The sequence below is a fragment of the Pongo pygmaeus genome, chromosome 4, assembly GCF_028885625.2.
Source record: "Pongo pygmaeus isolate AG05252 chromosome 4, NHGRI_mPonPyg2-v2.0_pri, whole genome shotgun sequence".
Lineage (NCBI taxonomy): Eukaryota > Metazoa > Chordata > Mammalia > Primates > Hominidae > Pongo > Pongo pygmaeus.
In genome coordinates, this window is record NC_072377.2 from 43,360,168 (window position 1) to 43,380,362 (window position 20,195).

Below are 20,195 nucleotides of genomic sequence, written 5' to 3' on the forward strand. Positions count from 1 at the left end.
AAAAAGATGAACACTCATTCTGGTTATGGCCTGGCAGTAAGGTGACAGCGCATTAGTTTGGCTCTCACGGTGTTGGCTGCTTTGGTTTCGGTTCCTGTCTGAACTCTGACAGGTAGAGTCCTTTTTTTTCCTTTCTTTTGTTTGAGACTGAGTTTCGCTTTTGTCACCCAGGCTGGAGTGCAATGGCACGATATCGGCTCACTGCAGCCTCTGCCTCCCGGGTTCACGCGATTCTCCTGCCTCAGCCTGTCGACTAGCTGGGATTATAGGCATGCACCACCATGCCCAGCTAATTTTGTATTTTTAGTAGAAACGGGGTTTCTCCGTGTTGGTAGGCTGGTCTGGAACTCCCGACCTCAGTCAGGTGATCCACCCGCCTCAGCCTCCCAAAGTGCTGGGATTATAGGCATGAGCCACTGGGCCCGGCCGGTAGAGTCCTTGTATCCAGGAATACTTACGAAAACAATTTAAAAATGGGAACTGGGATTGGTTTTCAGACCAGGACATAAATATAACCACAGTGGATGAGGGCCCAATGATTTCCTAAACTTGTATATGGTTATTACTTCATTGTTACTGTAAAGCAAAAATAAAATTTGAAGACCCCACACAAACATCTGAATGGACCCCTTCTCTCAGCCAAGGGGATTTCAAAGTCAGCCTGAAAAAGTAGTTCCCGCCCCCCAGCCTCCCCACCGCATGGTGGCTCGCGGCTGTAATCCAAGCACTTTGGGAGTCCAAAGGGGGCGGATCACCTGAGCTGAGGAGTTCAAGACCAGCCTGACCAACATGGTAAAACCCTATCTCTACTAAAAACACAAAAATTAGCTGGGTGTGGTGGTGAGCACCTGTAATCCCAGCTACTAGGGAGGTTGAAGCAGGAGAATCGCTTGGACCCAGGAGGCAGAGGTTGCAGTGAGCCAAAATCGTGCCACTCCACTGCAGCCTGGGTGACGGAGCAAGAGTTGGTCTCAGGCTGGGTGCGGTGGCTCATGCCTGTAATCCCAGCACTTTGGGAGGCCGAGGCGGAAGGATCACGAGGTCGGGAGATCCAGACCATCCTAGCTAACACGGTGAAACCCCGTCTCTACTAAAAATACAAAAATATTAGCCAGGCGTGGTGGCAGGCGCCTGTAGTACCAGCTACTTGAGGCAGGAGAATGGCGTGAACCCGGGAGGCAGAGCTTGCAGTAAGCTGAGATCACGCCACTGCACTCCAGCCTGGGAGAGAGAGCGAGACTCTGGAAAAAAAAAAAAGAGTTGGTCTCAAAAAAAAAAAGGAGTTTCAAGCCATGATGGAAAGGGAGATCCAGACATGCCCCATAATATTCTCCTCTCTTTTGGAATTAATGATAGAACAGACTCTTTGAGTCTGATGAGAAGCATTTACTATCTAGCTCTCTGAAGACTGCTGCTACCTGGAGGGCTTCATCTGCATGGCAAAACCTTGGTCTCCACAATACCTTAAGGTAACCCAGACACACCTTTCTAGTGATAATAATTGTTAAGCCAAATTGCCAATAAGAAAATCTTTGAATCTGCCTTGGACTTGGAAGATCCTGCTTCCAGTCATACTGTGTTTCTGAACTGTACAAATGTACCTCTTTCATGTATCAATCCCATGTCTTCCTAAAATATATATAAACCAAGTTGTGCCCTGACCGCCTAAAGCAGATGTTTTCAGGATCTCCTGAGGGCTCTTTCATGGGCCGTTGGACACTCATATTTGGCTCAGAATAAATGTCTTTTACTATTTTACAGATTTGGACCCTGTGTCTGCTAGAACCTTAGAAAGCACAGCACCTGTGCTGATGCCTTTGCGTTTCAAAGTTGGCAACAGTCAATGGGAAACAGGATTCCAAATTATGCCAGGGAATACTGGGCCGGGGGCTTTCAGCAGGACCCTTACCGTTTCTGGAATTTCAAGGGCTATTACAATGGTCTCATCCAGGACACATTGGATGACTCATGAGATGCCTAACTGACATGGCTCGGGCAGAGATGTGAAAGTGAGGAAACTCAGGCAGTCATTGATTTCTTAACCCCACAGATGTTCTTCTTCTGTCTCTGGGTGAGAAAAGAAGACCAGGAAGAGCAGTGAGGGACTTCCAGGGTGGGGTTTGACTGTCTCCATCACAGGTAGATAAGCTGGGTCCTATCTGTGATAGGCCATCCTGATGGATCAACAGGTTACCCAAGCTGAAAAAAGCATTCAAACACTTCCTTTGGAGTGTGAGGCAGAAACCAGGACAGCTACTGGTCCACCAGAGGACAAAAATCAATCCCATTTTACTACTTTGGCTCTTCAGTGTGGTGAGCATAGGGCAGTGAAGGTGGATAAGCAACAACATCCACCTTCAGCTATACACAGAGACAACAGAAGACTCCAGGCACGACAGAGGAGGGCAACGGCAACATGCGGGCAGCCCCAGGTGGATGTATCCCTGTGTGTGTGTGTGTGTGTGTGTGTGTGTGTGTGTGTGTGTGTGTGTATGTACTGTGGCAGTGGGCAGAGGAAGGGAGGGGAGGCTTGAGATCTTCCCAGCAGAGAAGTGAAAAGCACAGAACTGAGTAAAGAGGTCCCAGAAAAAAAAGATGAGCCTACAAGCCACCACAGAAGTTTCTTGCCCAAAGGAATGGTCTTTTGCCCCACTACGGGCTGTGTGTGTTGTGAAGTCCATGGAGGTATCCAGGGTGTTGGCTCCCTGGCTCCAGTAGACTCAAGGTCCCTTTGAACTAGGGAGGAAAGGGGCCTGTAAGGTCTCCCCAGTTGGAATAAGCGTCGGAATAAAGCACATCCTGACAGGGCTGGGGAGCATTAAGTAAACTCTATGGCTGGGAGTGGGAATTGGGAGGTGGGGACAAAGGGCTGCTTTCTCTGTGTGCAGGCTTGAGATGCACAGGGGGTGTAAGGAGAGTCTGAGAAGGAGGGGGAGAAGGAAGAGAAGGAGGAGGAGAAGAAGGATGGTAAGTTTTCTGGGGTGGACCTGGTGCTCCAGGTAGACAGGAAGCCTGGGCTGCACAGTGTGTTTGGAGGAAGGTGGACGAAGGGGCAAGTCTGTTCCTTGGCGCGCACTTTGGCCCGGGAGGCCCTGGCTCCCTCCTTGCTCCCTGGCCCGGAAGCCTGAGAATGTCCCGCGTTGGCGTGGTTCGGGACAGCACAGGGACTCCCAATCAGACCAGCCCTTGCATTGGTCCACCCATCCCCAAAAGCTAGGCCAGAAACACACGCGATGCAGGCTTTTGCCTTGGCGTTGGATTTTATTCCGAGAACAGACTAAAGAGAATAATGTGTCCGAAGCGCTGCTCAGCCACAGCCTCTTGAGTGGCATGGGAACAGAGCAGAGGCATTACGGAAACCCAGTTCTTGGGCAGAGGATCAGGAACCCAAGGGCCTCGTTGGACATCTCCTGGCTTCTGAGCGCCCAGGGCGGCGGTCCCAGGCAGGCTGTGGTCTTCTTGGCGGACAGGCGGCCTATGCTGCACAAGGAAGTCTCCAGACTGAGCCCGGTGGCCGCCAAGTCTCAGTAGAAAGGCGACGACGCTCCGAGAGGTCCCCATCGTCAGACCTCTCTGGTTCCCGCGGCCAGTCTTCGAAGAGGGCCGATCGCTGCGCGTGTGGCGGCCGCGGAGCGCAGTGACCTGGCTCCTCCGACGAGGCTGCGGCCGCCACTCCTGCCTGAGCCTGGGGCTCCTCCTGCGTGGCAGGCGTGGACTATGCGTCCAAAGGCTGTGCAGGCCGCACCAGGGGAATCCAAAGAACGCGCTCCTGTCCCGTGGGGAAGGCCCAGTACCGCTGATCCTGGTTCTCAGAGTGGTGGCCCAGCGGTGTTGGAAGGTAACGCGCCGCCCCGCGAATTGGATCTTCTGGGTCTCCGGGTGGTTCCCACTGGGGCTCTCGCGCTGTCTCTCTGGAACCAAAAGCCCCCCTCACACGGCTTCGCCAGTGCATCGCTTCTTCCAGCGGAAGTTTACAGAGACAAGGGGATTCAGAAGATCAAGCTTGTGGGGCCCGCCGCCTTTTATGCTCCTCCTGCTTACGAGGCGGTCCAGCCCGGAGAGATCCGGGAGAACTGGGCGGTGAGCTAACTGAGAGCTAACTACATCAGAAGAGGAACCGCCCCAGTCGCCTTCAGTGTCCACGTAGGCCCCTCCTGGAGCAAGTTGTGGGAAGTGAGTCTAGTGAAGACAGATGGGATTAGCAGTGGAAAATCCAGGAGACCTCCGGACGCCTAAGGAGGGAAGCTCTTTTGGGAGACGGGGAAGTGTAGATATGCGATTTCTGACCCCAAACGTTCTAGTAGTAGTACCGGAGAGACCGAGAGCCAGCCAGGGCTGTGGGAAAGAGGTATGTCTGTATCTTTGAGCTAGAGTGTGTGCGTTTGGTGGGATGGATACTGGGCTGAAGGCAGGGTGTGGGTGTGGTGTTTGCTATGAAGGGGAATGGGAGGGAAGCTCAAAGGATTATTCGGGAGGGAGCTTGGAGGTGGTTAAGGAAAATGGCCCAGTTCTAAAGATTAATTCCCAAAGTGTTGGGATTACAGGCGTGAGCCAGGTCAGGAGTCTGAGACCAGCCTGGCTAACATGGTGAAACCCCGTCTCTATTAAAAATACAAAAAGTAGCCAGGTGTGGCGGCGCGCGTAGTCTCAGCTACTTGGGAGGCTGAGGCAGGAGAATCCCTTGAACCCGGGAGGCGGAGGTTGCAGTAAGTCGAGATCAGGCCACTGCACTTCAGCCTGGGCGACAGAGCAAGACTCCGTCCCCAAAATAAATAAATATATAAACTGAATGGTTGTATCTACCATATCCCGAGGTTCAAAAAGAGCAGTGATGCAAGACCAATGCCCAGTAATTTGTGAAAGATCAGAAAATTGTAAGTGTGAAGCAGGTTAACTGTGCACTGCTTACCAACTCCTTTGAATCAACTGAGACATAAGATATTCACAAGCAAGTTATATGAAGCAAATTTGTGCTTACAGACAGGCAGCAAGGGATAGCAAGACTACGGTTCATTGTGTGTTGGTCCCTTGTAACTCAGAAAGCTGCCTATGGTAGATGGTGTCTTAACTGCACATGCTCTTCTTGCACCACAGCTGAGGGACCCCAATAAGCAGCTCACCTTGCACGCTGGGCTAAAGGGTTGAAGGACATCTTGTGCTAGGTGGAGACAGGAATAGAGCCCAGGCTGTTTCAGCCACTTCCTCCTTCTTTTAGGATGTTGCACTCCCAGCACATTCTACAGTTATTCTTGAGGACTAAAAAGCAAGAAAGGGGGGGAGCTGAGTTGGTCCAAAGCCACCCAGCAAACTTTTCTGCAATCAGTTCAGTTATTGTATTGAAAAGACATATCTTAAAAGAAGACATACAGATAGCCAACATATATAAAAAAATGCTGTTTATTACTAATCATCAGGGAAATGGAAATTAAAACCTCAGTGAGAATCTTTGGATCCTCCCTCCCCACCAGGTTTTTGTTACTGTTAACAGTGCAGATATTAATATTCTTTTACATATTTCCTAGTGTATATGTATGTGCAAGAATTTTTCTTGGGAGTGTACCCTGAAATGGAATTGGCAGGTTTTGAGATATGTGACTTGCAGCTTCATAAGACAACAGAGTGTTTTTCAAAGTGATGGTACCAATACATGTTACCACTTACAATATATAAGATACTCTGAAGTTTAATATGCTCTCTAACACTTGGTATTGTCAGGTATTTTAACATTTAATCATTGAAAGGGTGAAAATAGCAGCGGCCCACAATTGTTGAACAGTCAGGCAACTTCACCCTATATGGACATTGTTGATTGCCGCATGATTCCCTCCACAGATGCCCCTTCCTGATTTATCATTTTGGTCTCTCAGATTCTGTTCATGATTACCATTGTTATGAGATAATCCTGGCACTTTAACATTCCCCCAAACTGAGAAGGAGCTAAGGCCCATTTTTGTGTATGCACCACTTAAGATAATGCAAATTGAAGGCTATTGGAAAGTTGTTTTTTTTTTTTTTTTTTTTGAGACGGAGTCTGGCTCTGTCGCCCAGGCTGGAGTGCAGTGGCACGATCTCGGCTCACTGCAAGCTCTGCCTCCCGGGTTCACGCCATTTTCCTGCCTCAGCCTCTCAGAGTAGCTGGGACTACAGGCCACCACACCCAGCTAATGTTTTGTATTTTTTTAGTAGAGACGGGGTTTCACCATGTTAGCCAGGATGGTCTGGATCTCCTGACCTCGTGATCCGACCGCCTCAGCCTCCCAAAGTGCTGGGATTACAGGAGTGAGCCACCGTGCCCGGCCTGGAAACTTTATTTTTCGTATGCAGTTCATCCAGTTCTAGCTAAGATGTAAACATTGGAAACTAATTTGAAACTGAAGGAAAAAATGGTTTAAAAAAGTTTTAGATATAAAACTACTATGGAAACTGCATCAGCCAAACGTTTGGTCCACAGCATTAATTGGATTACCTATCAGGGCAGATAAAGTTTAGCCATGTGGACAGGTCCCAGTTTTGTCTTGTCCTGAAATAATTTGGATCCACTCCAGCTGTCTTTTGTAAAATAATGAGTTTATGATGCCATGTCATGGCTAGAGTTTCACGGTAACATCTATTTGATCTTTGTGTGTGTGGATACATGTTTCTGTGTGTTTCTGTGCATGTTACATGTATTATGTTATATGTTATGTCCAAAATGGCACCACATTGGCTTATAAGTAAATGAGTGCTTATAAATTTAGCAAGAAAGTCCAAATGCTTTTCAAATTTGTGTGAATTTAGTAATCTTTAATAATAAGCTTGCTTTAAAATTATTCACAAAATAAAAATAGAAATGTCTTTGGAATTGTAAGCATACATTTTTGTCTGGGTTTACTAATTAGATGAGTTTTATATTTGTCTTTGCTAAATATTTGAACATGCTAGAATTTTACATGAGGGTTATAAGATCATAAACTCAACCAAAAACAGAATAATCTTTCTTTGAATTACTTTTTTGATAAATAAGACTAATTTAATATTGTTGGTTCCATAAGAACAATTAATTTTTCTGAATTATCAGAAAAAATGCCCATGTGTTTAAGATTTTTGCATAGGTGAACACCTGATATTCACAAACTATGCAAATTGTTAACAAAGAAATAACTTGGAGTGATAATTAGTGTTGTCTAATGTCTTAGTTCTAAAAACTAATCTAGATAAACTGCTACAGATGAACAAATTGAATAAATATAAATGGAATCAATGCTTGTAGTGAACTTTTAATGTAACTTAAACTATTAAAATTATTTCAGATACCATTGAATGTCTGGGTCGTTTCCAATTAAAAAAGAATTGTGATATCGGGCATTGGTCACACTTCGGAATCCATTAATGTGAAATAAAATCTATGCTATGAGTTAAGCATTAGTGGACCTCAAAGAGCTGAATAAGAATAAGGTCTGAATCTGGCAAGTAATCAAGCTACAAAAAGGGGATTGGCCCAGTGGATGCCTGTGTACTTGCCCCCATACAGGCAAGCAATGATTGTGAAACAATACCACCTGCCAGAGGGGCACTGAAGTAACCCAAATAATCCAGGGTGCTGGAGTGAGATGCTGTCTCAGAATTAATTAATTAATTGATTAATCAATGCATTGTATTCTCTGCTGCACCTTTTTAAAAAAATCTCTGTCTTCTGAAATGCCTGAAGAAAGAAATGAGTCTCAGTTGATGCAGGCCCTGAGATGGGCAGAGGTTATGAGAGCATCACATAGACTTGGTGCTATGGACTGAATTGCGTCCCCCAAAATTCATGATGATTTTGATTAATCCACAAGGTGATGGTATTTAGAGATTGAGCCTTTGGGAGACAAGTACGTTAAGATGAAGTTATGAGGTTGGGGCTTTCATAATGGGATTGGCGGCCTTCCCAGAAAAGGAAGAGATACCATGTCCTTCTTGTTCTCTCCCCTTCTCCCTGTCTCCCTTTCTCCCCCTTTCTCTCTCTTTATCTCCATCTGTGCCACGTGAGAACACAGCTGCAACATGGCCATTGGCACGACAGAGAGAGAATCCCCACCAAGAGCTGAATCTGGTGCTTTGATCTTGGACTTCCAGATCGTGGGCAAGACTCACCAGGGAGACTTCTGTAGCTGCCTGGAATTGTCTGATCTGGAGTTAATGCCCTGGAACTCTGTGGTTGTCAACTCAGAAGGCCCAAGGCTACAAATCTTCCTGTGGTCCTCTTTAATCTGCCTCCACTTTTTGTTTTTTGTTTTGTTTGGATTTTCAAGTAACAAATTTCTTTTTCCAGTTAACATAACAAGTCCATGGTACAGCATATTAAATCACAAACTACAAATCCAAGGACCTTTTGCAACCTTTACTAGGTTGCAAAACTTTGGCAAATCAATATAGTACATTTTATTACAATGAAAGCATTTTTGTTAGAGTCATATATTATTTTAGTGATAATTTTCACTCCAAATATACTTAAGTAGTAAACCAAAACACTGGTTGGTTTGTTTGTTTGTTTGTTTGTTTGCTTCGTTTTGTTTTTGAGACAGAGTCTTGCACTGTAGCCTGGGCTGAAGTGAAATGGTGTGATCTGAGCTCACTGCAACCTCCGCCTCAAAGGTTCAAACGATTCTCCTGCCTCAGCCTCCCAAGTAGCTGGGATTACAAGTGTCCGCCACCAAACCTGGCTAATTTTTTGTATTTTTAGTAGAGACGGGGTTTCACTATGTTGGCCAGGCTGATCTCAAACTCCTGACCTCGTGATCTGCCCTCCTTGGCCTCCCAAAGCACTGGGATTACAGGCGTGAGCCACCGCACCCGGCAAACACTGGTTTTTAATGATGGTTTAAAATAACTTGCAGAGCAAGTTATTATTATTAAACAAATTAATATGTTTGAAAGCTATACAAGTTCTCCTTTTAAATTGAATTTCCTCATGCAAGCTATTGAAATTTACAGCAGCAGGGCAATTGTTTCTATGTAAGAGTTGGCTCTGCTTTGTTCTGGGGTTGGCCCAAAGCTAGGTGGGGTTCCAAAGTATGAAAAGCTTTAAAATTCTACCTTAAGTTGATTCAATGTCAATGCAAACTTCCAAGTACTTTTTAAAAAAATGTTAAAATTTTGCTTATACACTATTGGTGAGAGTGTAAATTAGTTCAATCATTGTGGAAAACAGCATGGCAATTCCTCAAAGACCAAATAACAGAAATACCATTTGACCCAGCAATCCCATTACTGGGTAAGTACCAAAGGAATATAAATTGTTCTACCATAAAGACCATACATGCATGTGCACTATTCACAATAGCAAAGACATGGAATCAACCTAAATGTTCTTTAATGGTAGACTGGATAAAGAAAATGTGGTGTATATACACCATGGTATACTATGTAGCCATAAAAAAGAACAAGATCATGTCTTTTGCAGGAACATAGACGGAGCTGGAGGCCGTTTTTTCTTAGCAAACTAATGCAGGAATAGAAAAGCAAATACCACAGGTTCTCACTACAAGCTAGAGCTGAATGGTGAGAACACATGGACATAAAGAGGGGAACAACAGACACTGGAGCCTATTGAAGGTGGATGATGGAAGGAGGGAGAGGATTGGGAAAAATAATAATGGGCACCAGGCTTCACACCTGGGTGATAAAATAATGTGTACAACAAACTCCCATGACACAAGTTTACCAAAATAACAAACCTGCATATGTACCCTGAATTTAAAATAAACATTAAGAAGAATAATTTCTTTCAAGAAATTGTTAAATTTTTCATAAATACCGGAATCTCCAATATTAGACAGTCATTTCAAACAACACTAATTTCAGATAATCCCTTTTATTTAGACGCCATGCATCTCTTTGTTTTGATCTAAAGTCACTGTCTTATGTCAGCCTACTTTTTAAAAATTCTGCTTAAAATATATTCATAGTTTTAAAATAAATACATTGCCAGCTTGGAGAGATGTGGGGTACTTGTCTACACACATTCATTATCAATTCACGACAAAGGCTGCTGCAGCCACCACCGGAGTTCTTATGCCTCCTCTTGTGGAAGCCATCAGTTCTTCATTTTTTAACATGTAATTTATGTATGACCCATTCCAGTGCTTCCTGGCCTTTGTTAGCATTTGAAGATATCCTACTTGCCATCAGTCCTTCAAGGTAACTGCTGAGGCTGCCTCCTTTCAGTGATTATGGCTTATTGAGTCAAAATAGTTTTTTTTCTGGGTCCTGAGGATGTGGTTTATATGTAAGTCTCTCACCTACTGAAACCATATTTTAAGTGAAATGTTAGTAGATTTAAGTTCCATTGTTTTCTCTATAGGATTAACTACAGAATATTCTAGCACATATGTTTTGGTTCTTGCTGTACCAATAAGAGACTTGTAGTTCCCACTCTGTGCAGAGAAGTCTGTGGCTGTGCAACTCTTCATTGGGATCTATATGTCTGTCCAACACATCAACCCACACCATGCTCTGGTTCATAGGGCTTTTGGGTATTTGTGCATCGCAACTGTTGTAACAATTTCCCACAGGTGATCAAAGACGTGCTCTGAAGTCCAGATCTTGATGGTGCAGGCAGTCCAGGAGATGTCTGGGCAGTGCAGGGGAAAATGAGGCAAAGAGGCTACACCTGCCCCACTGCACCCCCAGCATGCCAACCAGCTTCGCAGTAGACAGGCGCCATTGTCCTCATGTGAAGGACATCCCAACCCCCTCTTCCAGCCCTTATTACAATGTAAACTTTAAACTATTTAAAGGAGGGGTCCCCAACTCCCCAGACAGCATGCCTGTACTGGACCCTGGCCTGTTAGTGAGGCAGGAAAATAGGGTCTGGAGGCCGGGAACATAAGGCCCATTGACACTTCAGCTATAACGGGAAATATCCTCTCCACAGGGCATACACCCAGTAAACGACTTTGAAACTTTACTTCATCCTCTTCATTTACATAGGGCGTACCCCAAATAGAGGGTATTTAAACTCACAAAAACTCTGTAACGGGGCCTTTGAGCCCCTATGCTCAGGCCCACTACCACACTGTGGAGTGTACTTTTGTTTTCAATAAATCTCTTCATTCCATCCTTGCTTTGCTTGCGCATTTTGTTCAATTCTTTGTTCAAGACGCCAAGAACTTGGACACCCTCCACCGTTAGCATTAGGAGCCCCGTGGCACAGCAGGAGGGGAGTGGCCAGCAGCCCAGCTTTACCACCTGAGCTCCGCTTCTTGTCAGATCAGCAGAGACATTAGATTCTCATAGGTGCATGAAGCCTATTGTAAACTGCACAGGCAAGGGATCTACCTTGTGCGCTCCTCCTGAGAATCTGATGCCTGATTATCTGACGTAGAACAGCTTCATCCCCAAACTATCCCTGTCTACCAGCCCCCCATCCATAGAAAAGTTGTCTTCTATAAAACCAGTCCCTTGTGCGAAAAAGGTTGCGGACTGCTGATTTAAAGAACACTGTTAATGTCTGTTCCCTGCCTTCATCTGGAGGGCCAGGGTCAGTTTTGAAGCAACTCCAGCAAGTGATCCACCCAGCTGTCCCCTTCCACCCTGCTGTCCCCTTCCACCCTGCTAGTATCCACAGCTCCTCAAAGGCCCCCTGGAATTTAAACTAAAGCATGATCATGCCACTGCACACCAGCCTGGGCTACCCAGGAAGACTAGCGAGACCCCAGCTCAAAAAAAAAAAAAAAAAAAAAAAAAAGCTCTGAGCTGGGTCCCTGCCCCCTTTCTGTCTGCTTCAGGCCCATCTATACCAATCTTGATTTACCAGCTCAAAATCAATTTCACGGGGGGAGAATAGGGAAAGGATTGAATCAATGTGTACAGTTTCAATGGAAGAACCATAGCAATTTTGAGTACATTGAGTACATTGCATATTATTCATTCCATGAAGAGAGTTTTTCTAAATGAAAAATGTTTAGGACGCTCAGGAGAGGAAAAACAAATTAAAGAAAGATCTCCACAACACAGACCTCAACCCTCTTATGCGTGAAGGCACAGTTCCAGTGCAAATGTCCGCAGGGAAGGCATGAGGGTCCCCATTGGAGTGCCTCGGACTCCTTCTAGGGCAGCAGTTGAAGCAGGTCGTGCCGCAGGCCTGCAGAAAGGCTGGGGTTCCTCTCCTTTCCGGGTTCCTTCCTGATGGAATCCTAGGTTTTCAGTAGCTTCCGGAGGCAGCCTGGGCTGCAGGGGGTGCCCTGGGCGTGTGTACTTCCACCTCCACAGGCGCTGGCATCTCCAGACAGTTTCAGGGCGCTTTGGATCTCACCGTCGGTAGCATCTGCGTCTTTTTGAGGGAACTGGAGCCCGTCTGTGGTTTCAGCCATTGACTCCTCAAAATGGGAGTCTCGAGGCCGTTTTTGGCCCCTCTCCTCTCTGGGCAGGGCTGCGTGCCCGGTGGAATCGCAGTGCAGCAGCCAGCCCGCAGCAGAGCTCCCGTAGAGCTGATGGCATTGGCAGGAGTGGCGGCTCAGCGCAGGGAAGTTATCCAGTGTCCAGGCCCAGGCTTGCTCTAGGTTCAGGTCCCATGGCATGTGGGGCTCTGGCCCTGCCTGCCTCCAAGACAGCTCTTCCAAGGTTGATGGTTGGAACTCCATAGCCTCAGCCTCGAAAGGCTTGACTAGGCCCAGCCATAGCTAGTCTAGGAAAAGAGCAAATGGCTCAGTCCATCGCTGACCATGGGCTTTTATAGCATCCTGTCTTGTACAGGAAGTCATATACGAAAATCCAGTCATGTGGGGATTAACACTTACTTACCTTGCTAATTGCTTCAGACTGTGATAAGGTTATGGTAAAAATTTTATCACTCTGGAAGGCGCTATTGAAAGTCCTTGGGTTTTTACTAGATCAAGCAGTAATAGGGTGGGGCAGGGGGTGAGAGGATGGGTCCAGTGATTGGCAGTTTCTTATTTCAATAAGAAATTGGCAGATTTTAATATTTCAATATTTCGCAATTCAGTGAGATGTTAGGTGTGCATCTCTAATAGATAAGTTTTATCAAATTAAGAGAATTCACTGTTTCTAATTTGCTAAGATGACTTTCATATTAATAACGAAGCAGGTTGATTTTTTAAAAGATTTTTTGTATCTACTGAGAAAATCATTTATTTTTTCTGATGTTAACGTGGAGATTAGATTGATTTTCAAATTCCAAACCAATGTTGAGCTCCCAATAAGCTCAATTAGATTATGATGCGTTTTTTAAAAGGATATTACTGTATCCAGAATTCTAACATATTGTTTATAATTTTGCCCTGTGATTGGGAGAGATATTGGCTGATGGAAAAATTGAGGAGGGAGCGCTAGCGTGATGCGTGAAATGGGCATAAAAAACTTAACTTGTTGATATTTAAAAAGGCCTTTCTATCTATGTAGCTGTCCCACTCAGTCAAAGGCTTTTCAAATATAGGGAACATGTCTCATGTGCCATTTCAAGAGTAAAGATTGGCCTGAATCATTCTATTTTTGAAGGTACTCTGAAATAAATGTTAATACAGAGTGAATTTTTGAGGATTCCAACAGCAGGGGAAAAACAGTGAGGTACATGAGGTGAGCAGAGAGGCATATTTTAATGGCCTGGCTTCCCCCCAGAAACATCACTGAAATAAACACTCGTGTGAGATTGCTTTATTCAAGAGGGCTGTCCTTAGAAAGTGGGAGTGAGAAGAAAGAGGAGAGGGTCAGGGATGAGCATATTCAATGCTGTGCTTCCTAGTAGCCCAAGCTTGGTATCAAATATGACCAGAGGTGACTTTATTATTAAACCAATAAAGTTTAACTGTAAGGCAAACTTCCAAAGAGTTTGTAAAACATTTGACCTAAAACATTTTTCTAATTCTCTCAAAGAGAATCCCCTACTAGCTGTATGAACATTGACTCCACAAATTTGAAGCTGCTCTGAACGACAATGGTTGTTTGATCTCATGAAACCATCTTCTGAGAGGCCTTACGAATAACTGCTTCTCGGCACAGTCCACTTAGGAGGAAGAAAAGAATGGAATATATCCACTGTTGGTGAAATAACACAATTCTCACAACAAAAGACTGCTGTGTACCAAATAGAAGAGAGAGGGCACACTAGTACTGAGTTGGCATTCGCATATTTACATGCCTGTAAGGCAGCCTGACAGCTACAAAGTTAGGCCACATCTCATATATTTTCAGCAGAGCAGGGGGAAGCATGATGCATTCCTTTCTCTTTTCAAAGAAAGAGAGAACACCTTACAATAATGTCTTACTGTATTCTGAGAGACCCTCAGCTCATTCAGGAGGTACTTTTAGGAAACATGTACATATTTGTCCCATGACCTTGGATAAATTACTACATTGTATAAACTGGAGATTCAGCTTTATCTTTAGAGGGACTAATCTAAATTCCAATAGTTCAACTCTGGATTCAGCCTAACCATATTAAATGTGATGTTACTGTTGTATTTCTTTTATGGCTTTCAGGAAAAGAAACGAAACACTCTCAAATAGTATAAGCATAAAAAGATTTATTATGGTATAAAGATCATTAAAATCTAGGACAAGCGCGGTGGCTCACGCCTGTAATCCCAGCACTTTGGGAGGCCGAGGCGAGTGGATCACGAGGTCAGGAGTTCAAGATCAGCCTGACCAACATGGTGAAACCGCGTCTCTACTAAAAATACAAAAATTAGCCGGGTGTGGTGGCACGCGCCTGTCATCCCAGCTACTCAGGAAGCTGAGGCAGTAGAATTGCTTGAACCCAGGAGGCAGAGGTTGCAGTGAGCCGATATCGCGCCACTGCACTCCAGCCTGGGCAACAAGAGCAAGACTCCGTCTCAAAAAAAAAAAAAAAAAAAAAACTGATAGAGGCCAGCTGTGGTGGCTCATGCCTGTAATCCGAGCACTTTGGGAGGCCGAGGCATGGAGATTGCTTGAGGTCATGAGTTCGTGACCACCCTGGCCAACATGGTGAAACCCCGTCTCCACTTTCTTTCAATTTTTAAAAGAAAAAATTAGCTGGGTGTGGTGGCAGGCACCTGTAATCCCAGCTACTTGAGAGGCTGAGGCAGGAGGAAAGCCTGAACCTGGGAAGCAAAGGTTAAAGTGGGCCAAGATTGTGCCACTGCACTCCAGCCTGGGCAATACAGCAAGACTCTGTCTCAAAAAAAAAAAAATGAAAAAAAAATCTGATAGAAAAGTGTAGACACAGATTTTAGACTGAATGTCAGAGAATGATTTTTCTGAACCACATTGCAAATTGGCTCCCTAAAAGAAGATACTGTCAGAAATCAGTAAACACTGAATCAGACAGCTGCTGAACCACCACAGGCTTCTCCCTTCAGAAACACGCAGCAAATATTAGATGGTTGGGTCAATCCAAGTATCCGTAGGGAATAAATGTATACAGTAATTCTCATGGACTATTTTTGGAGGAAAAATGTTTCATTCATTTAAAGAACAATCTGGCAATACTCCATAAAATTAGGTTATGCATTTTCGATGAATAATTTTACTGAAGGACGATGTATATCCTAAATAAATTCTCTCATGAGAATGAGACAAACATACGAAATATTATTGATTAGGTGGCATCTGAGTGCCCCCTGTGGGACACTGGAGAGGGAAAGTCTGGCAGAGTCTCATTAGAAGCTGATATGCTGAAGTTGGAAGCAGCAAATGAAGTGTACCTATAAAAATCTTAGAAATATGCCAATAAATGAAAAACAATAAATGAAATAAGATATACACCCAATACTTTTTGGAAGAATTGAAAATATATATACATAAAATTGTGTCACATATAAGACTGATTGCTACAAAACACACAGTAGAAATAAAAATAAAATAGCTAGAAGTAAAATAGTTACTAATAAGAAGAATCTCAGTAGAAGTAGGAAAAGAGATAAAAAGGAATAACTGACAGAATGCACCTAATTACATAAAATAGGATCAAGGCCTGCACAAAACACTGTTGAAAATGTTTTTTGTTTTTTTTTTTTTTTTAGTTTTATTATCTTTTTATTATTATTATTATTATACTTTAGGTTTTATGGTACATGTGTGCAATGTGCAGGTAAGTTACATATGTATACATGTGCCATGCTGGTGTGCTGCACCCACTAACTCATCATCTAGCATTAGGTATATCTCCCAATGCTATCCCTCCCCCCTCCCCCCACCCCACAACAGTCCCCGAAGTGTGATGTTCCCCTTCCTGTGTCCATGTGTTCTCATTGTTCAATTCCCACCTATGAGTGAGAATATGTGGTGTTTGGTTTTTTGTTCTTGCAATAGTTTACTGAGAATGATGATTTGCAATTTCATCCACGTCCCTACAAAGGACATGAACTCATCATTTTTTATGGCTGCATAGTATTCCATGGTGTATATGTGCCACATTTTCTTAATCCAGTCTATCATTGTTGGACATTTGGGTTGGTTCCAAGTCTTTGCTATTGTGAATAATGCCGCAATAAACATATGTGTGCATGTGTCTTTATAGCAGCATGATTTATAGTCCTTTGGGTATATACCCAGTAATGGGATGGCTGGGTCGAATGGAATTTCTAGTTCTAGATCCCTGAGGAATGGCCACACTGACTTCCACAAGGGTTGAACTAGTTTACAGTCCCACCAACAGTGTAAAAGTGTTCCTATTTCTCCACATCCTCTCCAGCACCTGTTGTTTCCTGACTTTTTAATGATTGCCATTCTAACTGGTGTGAGATGGTATCTCATTGTGGTTTTGATTTGCATTTCTCTGATGGCCAGTGATGGTGAGCATTTTTTCATGTGTTTTTTGGCTGCATATATGTCTTCTTTTGAGAAGTGTCTGTTCATGTCCTTCACCCACTTTTTGATGGGGTTGTTTTTTTCTTGTAAATTTGTTGGAGTTCATTGTAGATTCTGGATATTAGCCCTTTGTCAGATGAGTAGGTTGGGAAAATTTTCTCCCATTTTGTAGGTTGCCTGTTCACTCTGATGGTAGTTTCTTTTGCTGTGCAGAAGCTCTTTAGTTTAATTAGATCCCATTTGTCAATTTTGGCTTTTGTTGCCATTGCTTTTGGTGTTTTAGACATGAAGTCCTTGCCCATGCCTATGTCCTGAATGGTAATGCCTAGGTTTTCTTCTAGGGTTTTTATGGTTTTAGGTCTAACATTTAAGTCTTTAATCCATCTTGAATTAATTTTTGTAAAAGGTGTAAGGAAGGGATCCAGTTTCAGCTTTCTACATATGGCTAGCCAGTTTTCCCAGCACCATTTATTAAATAGGGAATCCTTTCCCCATTTCTTGTTTTTGTCAGGTTTGTCAAAGATCAGATAGTTGTAGATATGTGGTGTTATTTCTGACGGCTCTGTTCTGTTCCATTGCGCTATATCTCTGTTTTGGTACCAGTACCATGCTGTTTTGGTTACTGTAGCCTTGTAGTATAGTTTGAAGTCAGGTAGTGTGATGCCTCCAGCTTTGTTCTTTTGGCTTAGGATTGACTTGGTGATGCGGGCTCTTTTTTGGTTCCATATGAACTTTAAAGTAGTTTTTTCCAATTCTGTGAAGAAAGTCATTGGTAGCTTGATGGGGATGGCATTGAATCTGTAAATTACCTTGGGAGGATGGCCATTTTCACGATACTGATTCTTCCTATCCATGAGCATGGAATGTTCTTCCATTTGTTTGTATCCTCTTTTATTTCCTTGAGCAGTGGTTTGTAGTTCTCCTTGAAGAGGTCCTTCACATCCCTTGTAAGTTGGATTCCTAGGTATTTTATTCTCTTTGAAGCAATTGTGAATGGGAGTTCACTCATGATTTGGTTCTCTGTTTGTCTGTTATTGATGTATAAGAATGCTTGTGATTTTTGTACATTGATTTTGTATCCTGAGACTTTGCTGAAGTTGCTTATCAGCTTAAGGAGATTTTGGGCTGAGACAATGGAGTTTTCTAGATATACAATCATGTCATCTGCAAACAGGGACAATTTGACTTCCTCTTTTCCTAATTGAATACCCTTTATTTCCTTCTCCTGCCTGATTGCCCTGGCCAGAACTTCCAACACTATGTTGAATAGGAGTGGTGAGAGAGGGCATCCCTGTCTTGTGCCAGTTTTCAAAGGGAATGCTTCCAGTTTTTGCCCATTCAGTATGATATTGGCTGTGGGTTTGTCATAGATAGCTCTTATTATTTTGAGATACGTCCCATCAATTCCTAATTTATTGAGAGTTTTTAGCATGAAGCATTGTTGAATTTTGTCAAAGGCCTTTTCTGCATCTATTGAGATAATCGTGTGGTTTTTGTCTTTGGTTCTGTTTATATGCTGGATTACATTTATTGATTTGCATATATTGAACCAGCCTTGCATCCCAGGGATGAAGCCCACTTGATCATGGTGGATAAGCTTTTTGATGTGCTGCTGGATTCTGTTTGCCAGTATTTTATTGAGGATTTTTGCATCAATGTTCATCAAGGATATTGGTCTAAAAGTCTCTTTTTTGGTTGTGTCTCTGCCAGGCTTTGGTATCAGGATGATGCTGGCCTCATAAAATGAGTTAGGGAGGATTCCCTCTTTTTCTGTTGATTGGAATAGTTTCAGAAAGAATGGTACCAGTTCCTCCTTGTACCTCTGGTAGAATTCGGCTGTGAACCCATCTGGTCCTGGACTTTTTTTGGTTGGTAAGCTATTGATTATTGCCACAATTTCAGCTCCTGTTATTGGTCTATTCAGAGATTCAACTTCTTCCTGGTTTAGTCTTGGGCGGGTGTATGTGTTGAGGAATTTATCCATTTCTTCTAGATTTTCTAGTTTATTTGCGTAGAGGTGTTTGTAGTATTCTCTGATGGTAGTTTGTATTTCTGTGGGATCGGTGGTGATATCCCCTTTATCTTTTTTTATTGCATCTATTTGATTCTTCTCTCTTTTTTTCTTTATTAATCTTGCTAGCAGTCTATCAATTTTGTTGATCCTTTCAAAAAACCAGCTCCTGGATTCATTAATTTTTTGAAGGGTTTTTTGTGTCTCTATTTCCTTCAGTTCTGCTCTGATTTTAGTTATTTCTTTCCTTCTGCTAGCTTTTGAATGTGTTTGCTCTTGCTTTTCTAGTTCTTTTAATTGTGATGTTAGGGTGTCAATTTTGGATCTTTCCTGCTTTCTCTTGTGGGCATTTAGTGCTATAAATTTCCCTCTACACACTGCTTTGAATGCATCCTAGAGATTCTGGTATGTTGTTTCTTGGTTCTCGTTGGTTTCAAAGAACATCTTTATTTCTGCCTTTATTTCGTTATGCACCCAGTAATCATTCAGGAGCTGGTTGTTCAGTTTCCATGTAGTTGAGCGGTTTTGAGTGAGATTCTTAATCCTGAGTTCTAGCTTGATTGCACTGTGATCTGAGAGATAGTTCGTTATAATTTCTGTTCTTTTACATTTATTGAGGAGAGCTTTACTTCCAAGTATGTGGTCAATTTTGGAATAGGTGTGGTGTGGTGCTGAACAAAATGTATATTCTGTTGATTTGGGGTGGAGAGTTCTGTAGATGTCTATTAGGTCTGCTTGGTGCAGAGCTGAGTTCAATTCCTGGGTATCCTTGTTGACTTTCTGTCTTGTTGATCTGTCTAATGTTGACAGTGGGGTGTTAAAGTCTCCCATTATTAATGTATGGGAGTCTAAGTCTCTTTGTAGGTCACTCAGGACTTGCTTTATGATTCTGGGTGCTCCTGTATTGGGTGCATATATATATTTAGGATAGTTAGCTCTTCTTGTTGAATTGATCCCTTTACCATTATGTGGTGGCCTTCTTTGTCTCTTTTGATATTTGTTGGTTTAAAGTCTGTTTTATCAGAGACTAGGATTGCAACCCCTGCCTTTTTTTGTTTTCCATTTGCTTGGTAGATCTTCCTCCATCCCTTTATTTTGAGCCTATGTGTGTCTCTGCACGTGAGATGGGTTTCCTGAATACAGCACACTGATGGGTCTTGAGTCTTTATCCAATTTGCCAGTCTGTGTCTTTTAATTGGAGCATTTAGTCCATTTACATTTAAAGTTAATATTGTTATGTGTGCATCTGATCCTGTCATTATGATGTTAGCTGGTTATTTTGCTCATTAGTTGATGCAGTCTCTTCCTAGTCTCGATGGTCTTTACATTTTGGCATGATTTTGCAGCGGCTGGTACCGGTTGTGCCTTTCCATGTTTAGCGCTTCCTTCAGGAGCTCTTTTAGGGCAGGCCTGGTGG

General features: G+C 43.3%; 1 pseudogene; it reads right to left on the reverse strand.

The window, feature by feature from the left end:
* Positions 1-7,401: 7,401 nt before the first annotated feature.
* On the reverse strand, positions 7,402-12,539 carry LOC129036169 (PRELI domain containing protein 3B-like; annotated as a pseudogene).
* Between the last annotated feature and the right edge of the window lie 7,656 nt (positions 12,540-20,195).